We start from the raw sequence: 7,044 nt of genomic DNA, 5'->3' as shown, positions 1-7,044 counted from the left end.
GGTAATAACCCACCAGAGGGTTGCTGCGATGACAGAGTTCTATTTTTTCAGCTTGGGACATGCCTGGGACCCAGTGATATCCTCCTCATTGGCAGGAATCACAGCAGCAACCAGGAGTCTGGCTGTGCGCAGTCAGAACCAAAGCCCTCCCTCCCAGATCTCAGATCCTTATTTGTGCTTTTCAGGGATGGAAAGAAGGCGTCTCTTTGTGCCTTCCACGCTCCACTCAATGGGCTCAGAATCTGAGTCACCAGTTGCCAAGCGTCCCATAGGCACCAAGATTCTCAGTCAGCACAAATGCCAGGTTAGTTCTGTGAGCCACGTGGAAAGCTAGAACTGGGACCCCACCGAATGATACCCAGGACACTGGGTCAATTTTAAAATGGGATTCAGGTACTGCCAGAAGCTCTTAGTATGATGAGAGATGGCTGGTAGGGCTTTCATGACTCAGACAATTACATGCACAAACACTGCAGGATGTGGCAAAACAAACGGGGACTCGCCAATGCCTCCTTCAAAGTAAAGGCAATTTCTTGGTGAACTTACATAACGTTGGCAGCCCGAAGCAGCCAGCAATTTCGCTCTTTGTATTTATGTTTTTGCACATTCTAGGCACATGTTACGTTCTTCTCCCTCCTAGTATCCCATTTTATGAATGAGAGACTGTGTCTCAGAGAAGTTAAATACCTTGTTTCAAAGTCTGAGCCTTATAAAGCCACACCCTTGGCTTTGTACAGGGCGCTCTGGCTATTCCCTGATAACTACCTTGTTATTACCCTGGTGCTTCCCATACCTGCAAATGGGGCTCCCCATCCCCACCTGCAGCAATATGCTCCCTCCACAACTATCTCAAGAGGTAACGGATCCAGGGGGCGCCTGGGTGGCTCAGTCGGTTAAGCGTCTGCCTTCAGCTCAGTTCGTGATCCCAGCATCCTGGGATTGAGCCCATAGTTGGGCTCCCTGCTCAGTGGGGAGTCTGCTTCTCCCTCCCCCTGCTCTTGCGCTCTCGCTCACTCTCTCTCCCTCTCAAATAAATAAATAAAATCTTAAAAAAAAAAAAAAGAAGAAGAAGAAAGTAACGGATCTAGCACAAGGAGGTTGAGAAGAGTCAAATGGTTTCAGCCTCTGGCCCTGTCTGAAGATAACAGTATTTCTTGGGTAGGTCCTCTCTCTGTCCTGAATTTCAGGGTAGGGCCTTTGGCTTGGACTAAGATGGAATTGAGGAGGAGACCTGGGCCTTCTTATCTCATTCAAAAGAAGGTGCGGCTACCTTATACTCAATTGGCTGGTTGTACACAGTGCCTTAGGCCACCTGGTTCTGAATCTTCTCCCATTTACTGCTGCCCAACATAAAATCTTTTTTTTTTTAAGATTTTATTATTTATTTGAGAGAGAGGGGGAGAGCGCATGTGCATGAGAGAGAGAGAAAGAGTGGGAGCATTAGCACAAGCACAAGCACAAGCAGGGGAAGCAGGCAGAGGGAGAGGGAGAAGCAGACGCCCTGCTCCCAGGACCCTGGGATCATGACCTGAGCAGAAGGTAGAGGTTCAACCGACTGAGCCACCCAGGCACTCCTCATAAAGTCTTTTTAATGACCTGATTTTTAAAACTGTGAGAGAAAGCACCCCTGCCTCTGAATTACACCAGCATGAGCACTCACGTGATTTTCTCTTGCTAATGTTCTGGAAACTGTAACAGAAATAAGAAACCTCTCAACTCACTGAAAAGCTGAAAGGAGAAAAATTCATAGTAGATATGATAGGGACCATAGGTAAGATAGGACCACTGCATAACGAATGCTTGAGGAGGGAGAGGAGAGTTCTTTGTCCTGGGCCCTTGATTCTCTAGGTCCTGCCTTAGAGTTCAAAAATTCTTTGGAATGTGCCTACCTTCCTTTTAGATCTTCTATTCTTTCCATAATTCCCCAAGCCACCATAGCGCATTCAGGACAAGCATATAGCAGATGATTCTTCTTCCCTTTATTTTTCCTCTGTCCTTTCTCCCCTTTGTATTCTTCCCCTTCCTTCAATGTCCTGCTTTCCCCAAAGCCTGACATTGCTCCGGATGAAATGAAGCCACAGGCAGGAGAAGGGGGGATTGGAGTGGTCACAAGTTCTTACTGCAAATTCTTTTCTTTCCCATTTCAGGCTTGGAAAAAAAGATATACTCCTCCACCCAAATAAAAAACCTTCCAAAAACCTGAACGGGGAATAAAAATCACCCACATCAGCCCATGGTCTATGTGTAAGCTAGAACTTTCTACACTTTGCATGTCTTATCACTGGGTGTCCTGGGGAAGCCAAGGCATCCTGCCCTGGGAAAACCAAACAACCATTGTGGAATTTGTGCTTTGAGGATTCTCCTCCAACTGACAGCTAAATATTTTCTTCTTCATAATGTTTTTTGCTTTCTACATCTTAATCATTTCTGGAAACATCCTCATTGTTCTGCTAGTTTTGTTCAGCCAGCACCTCCACATCCCCATGTACTTCTTCCTGGTGAATTTGTCCTTTCTAGAGATCTGCTATACCTCCAATATTGTCCCTAAGATGTTACTGATTATCATAGCCATACAGAAGACTATCTCTGTGGCAGGGTGCCTGGCACAGTTCTACTTCTTTGGATCCCTGGCTGCAACAGAGTGTCTCGCTGTGATGTCCTATAACCGATACCTGGCCATCTGCCAACCTCTCCGCTATCCCATCCTCATGACTGGCCCCTTTTGCATTAGGCTGGCTGCCAGCTCTTGGCTCTGCTGCTTCCTCCTTACAGCAATCACTGTGGTCCTACTGTCTAGACTAACCTTCTGTGGACCCAATGAGATCGATCACTTCTTCTGTGACTTGACCCCTCTGGTCCATCTCTCCTGCATGGACACCTCACTGACTGAGACCATCGCCTTCGCCACCTCCTCTGCAGTAACTCTGGTTCCATTTCTCCTCATCACTGCCTCCTACTCCTGCATTCTTGTTGCTATCCTAAGAATTCCATCTGGCACAGGCCAGAGAAAGGCCTTCTCCACCTGCTCCTCCCACCTCACCGTGGTCACAGTGTTTTAGGGGACACTCATCGCCACATACCTTGTACCTTTGGCCAATTCTTCACAACTTTTGTGCAAAGGATTCTCTCTGCTCTACGCCATCCTGACACCCATGTTCAACCCTATCATCTACAGCCTGAGAAACAGAGACATCCATGAAGCCTTGAAGATGTGCTTGAGTAAGAAGCCAGCTTTCCTCCTCAGCTGATGCAAAAAGGAAAAGTTGGATATTTGTCCAAGGGACAATGAATTGGATTGAGTAATTTAGATTCTACGTAAAAGGCACCACCTGCACCGGGAGTTATTAAAGCCAGATGACCGGATGCTTCTGAGCATGGCTGTGGATGCTGCGGAGTTCTGATAGCCTCAGGTGAACTAGGGTCCCAGGAATGGCCTCAGTAGGTCAAGTTCTGCTCCATTATCTTCAGTAGATCTGGATCCTTGTGTAAAAGCTCACCTGACAAATAAGCTGCAAAGGTTGGTTGCTCATTTATTCAAATATTCATCAAGGTCTACTATATCTGAGGCACTGTACTGCATATACGTGATAAAATGAACAAAAACAGAGACAGTCCCTGCTTTCACGGAACCCACAGTCTATAAGGGGATGACAAACATTAATCAGATAACTAACATAAAACTACATATAAATATAAAACTACACTTGTGATTCAAAATTTAAAAAAAAAGATGACTAGTACTTACCTATTAGAATGGCCAAAATCCGGAACACTGACAACACCAAATGTTGGTGAAGATGTGGAGCCACAGGAACTCTCATTCATTGCCAGCAGAAATGCAAAATGGTACAGCCACTTTAAGACAGTTTGGAAGTTTCTTACAAAACTTCATAAGCTTTTACTGTACAATCCAGTTATCACATTCCTTGGTATTTACCCAAATGAGTTTAAAACTTATGTTTACACGAAAAACTTCACATGGATGTTTATAGCAGCTTTATTCATAATTGCCCAAACTTGGAAGCAACCAAGATGCCCTTCAATGGATAAATGGAAAAATAAACTGGTACATTCAGACAGTGGGATATTATTCAAAGCTAAAAAAGTAATGAGCTATCAAGATCTGAAAGATGTGAAGGAAACCTGAAATAGATGTTATTAAGTGAAAGAAGTTAATCATAACATCATATGATCCCAACTATATGACATTCCACAAAAAAGCAAAACTATGGAGACAGTAAAAAAATCAGTAGTTGCCAGAGGTTAGGGTCAGGGGAGGGATGAATAGAGAACACAGGATTTTAGGGCAATGAAACTATTCTGTATGATACTACAAAGTGGATACATGTCATTATACATTTGGCAGAACCCACAGAATGTACACCACCAAGAGTGTACTCAAATGTAAATTCTGTAGGTTCACTGACTGTAACAAATGTGCCACTCTGGGGGAAATGTTGATAATGGGGGAGACTGCAAGTATGGGGTATTAACCTTAAAAAAAACTGCCAGTTATCTTACCAGCAAAAATGGGTTTATTTGGGAATAACAGAGAATTGCAATCCAGACCAAGCAAGCTATGGCAGAGCCATAGGCAAGTCTGCAGAACAGGAGAGGAAAGCTCTTTTATAGAAGAAAGGGGAGAAGTTGGGAAGGCTGTTACAAACAAAATGTCCATCGCAGTAAACAGGGAGTTCAAAGTATAGTGGCTTCTCATTAGTTGGACTGTTGCAGGAGAGGAAGAGAGCCTTTCTTCCTCCTGCTAGGGTAGTAAAGTAGTATCCATGTGCAAGATCCATCTCTCCTTATTGGGTCACCAATTGATGAGGGGTAGGGCATGAATGCTCCCTCTGCTGGTCTCCCAACACCATTCTAAATGAGATTTCAACTAACATAACATAATAAAATAAAATAAAATTTAAAAAAAATGAGATTTCCTCTTATTAATATTCACCTTGTCTCCCTTTTGATCAAGATCTCTCTTTGAAAGGATCGCTGATCAAGAGTCAGGTTTTCCATATTTAGTGGTTTTGCTTCTCAGTGCCAGGAAGGACCTTTCCTGATTGTCACATCCTACATTGGAGGGAAAGTGCATAGCAGCTGGAAACCACTTAAGACCACATTTGAGTAACAAGGAAGGTTAGGAGGGAAAAACTCTCAGGTACTCCAACTTAAAGCCCATATCTTGTCAAGGTCATTTTAGAAATCATCTCAGAGCATGAGGTAGCATCACCTTATTGGGTACATTATTTTTAAAAAAGTTTTGAGAGGCAACAAAATATAAAATGTAAAATAATTATGAAAAATAGGAGAAGTAACATAACAATTCCAAATTGTGTGATGGTTCTAAACCAGGACTCTAGGTCTGAAAAGTAGCCAACTGAAATATTCATTGGCAGGCACCTGGGTGGCTCAGTCATTAAGCATCTGCCTTTGGCTCAGGTCATGATCCCGGGGTCCTGGGATCGAGCCCCATATCGGGCTCCCTGCTCAGTGGGAAGCCTGCTTCTCCCTCTCCCACTTCCCCTGCTTGTGTTCCCTCTTTCGCTGCATCTCTCTCTGTTAAATAAATAAATAAAGTCTTTAATAAAAAAAGAAATATTCTATTGGCACTGATTCTGACTTATGGGAGAAAGGTCCTCCTTATGAAGGCAAACTCCCATAGTATGCCTCCCGGAAGTCACAAACACAGAGTAGTAAATATTGTGAGAGCACACTGAAAGAGTTAACCAAGGACATTTGGGAAGATACAGCATAGGAATAAACATAAAGCAGTAGCTGATTAACTTTTTGAAAACTTCAAAGACATTTTAAAAGAATGCTGTTATTTCAAAAGAACTATTTAGGACCAAATGTATTATCAACAACACAGTCAGCAAGGTTGAAAATTCAGAGACCATGAATTTGGAAAAGAATCTTAAGTCAGTGTATAGTTCAGATGAAAGAAAACTTTTGTGAATTCTGAACTTTCTAACCCTTCAGAAAAAGCAAGTGAAAAATTAATTTGTCCCAGGATCATGAGGCTGTTTCCAAAAGGCCATAATCGAAAGAAAAGGTTTCCCCCTTTTACAAGGGCTTGGGAAATGCAGACAGGGCACTGTCTTCCCAAACAGAAGAGGGAAGAAGCACAGTGAGAAAAAGGTATACAAGCCTGGTCTGGACACCTTGGAAAAGCTCTCATCAGATGACTGCTTCAATTCCTGGAAATCTCTACTTTCAGATCACCAGATGGTGTGCACTTCCAGTCAGGCGTTGGTGCTTTCTTTACATGCATCACATGGATCCAAGAATTTCTTCCTTAGAGTTTGGTGGCACAAGGGTTGGTTAGAAGTTCCTGATAATGGCCTGTCCAGTGAGGTTGAAGAGTCTTTCTGGAGGTGTCTTTTCCAACAGATGAAATCTCTAGGTTGCAAGATGCTTAAGGTCATTGTCTTCTAGGACTGCACTATGAAAAGATTGCTCCACCAAGCATGGTTATTTTTTTTTTTTAAGTAGGCTCCATACACAGCATGGAGCCCAATGTGGGGCTTGAACTCAGAACCCTAAGATCAAGACCTAAGCTGAGCTCAAGAGTTGGATGCTCAACTGACTGAGCCACTCAGGCACTCACCAAACATGGCTATTTTTAATTGAAATAATTAGACATTTACACTGTTGAAGTACACCTCTATCTCCTTTTATCAACTGTGGATGGGTCAAAGGAGGCAGGGGCCAAGTTCATTGGACATTCTGTGACTATCTCAAAGGAGGAGACTATGAGTTCCCAAGGGGATGGACCTGAGATTTAAAAGGTCCAATGGCAATGTTTTCAGCCAAGGTATTTGGAGGGTCTCTACAAATTTTGCCAGTTGAGTCCCAGTACCTAACTTAGTGCATGTATGACTAACTCTGAGGGTTGAGGATGATATGCACAAGGAAAGTATAAAACCGGCCAAACAGCACAGAATTGTCAAAGCACCTGACTAGTCAAATGGGTTCCCTGATCACTATGAGGTTTGAGAAATGTTCCTCAGGTAAGGATAATCTTTTCTAACAGAAGAAGCA

General features: G+C 43.3%; 1 pseudogene; it reads left to right on the top strand.

Annotated features, from left to right (window-relative positions):
• The first annotated feature begins 2,240 nt into the window (after positions 1–2,240).
• Positions 2,241–3,248, top strand: LOC118525619 (olfactory receptor 11A1-like; annotated as a pseudogene).
• The last annotated feature ends 3,796 nt before the right edge of the window (positions 3,249–7,044 follow it).

This window comes from Halichoerus grypus, chromosome 5 (genome assembly GCF_964656455.1).
Source record: "Halichoerus grypus chromosome 5, mHalGry1.hap1.1, whole genome shotgun sequence".
NCBI lineage: Eukaryota > Metazoa > Chordata > Mammalia > Carnivora > Phocidae > Halichoerus > Halichoerus grypus.
The sequence above is the reverse complement of the archived record's forward strand: the minus strand, read 5'-3'. Positions and strand labels throughout refer to the sequence as shown.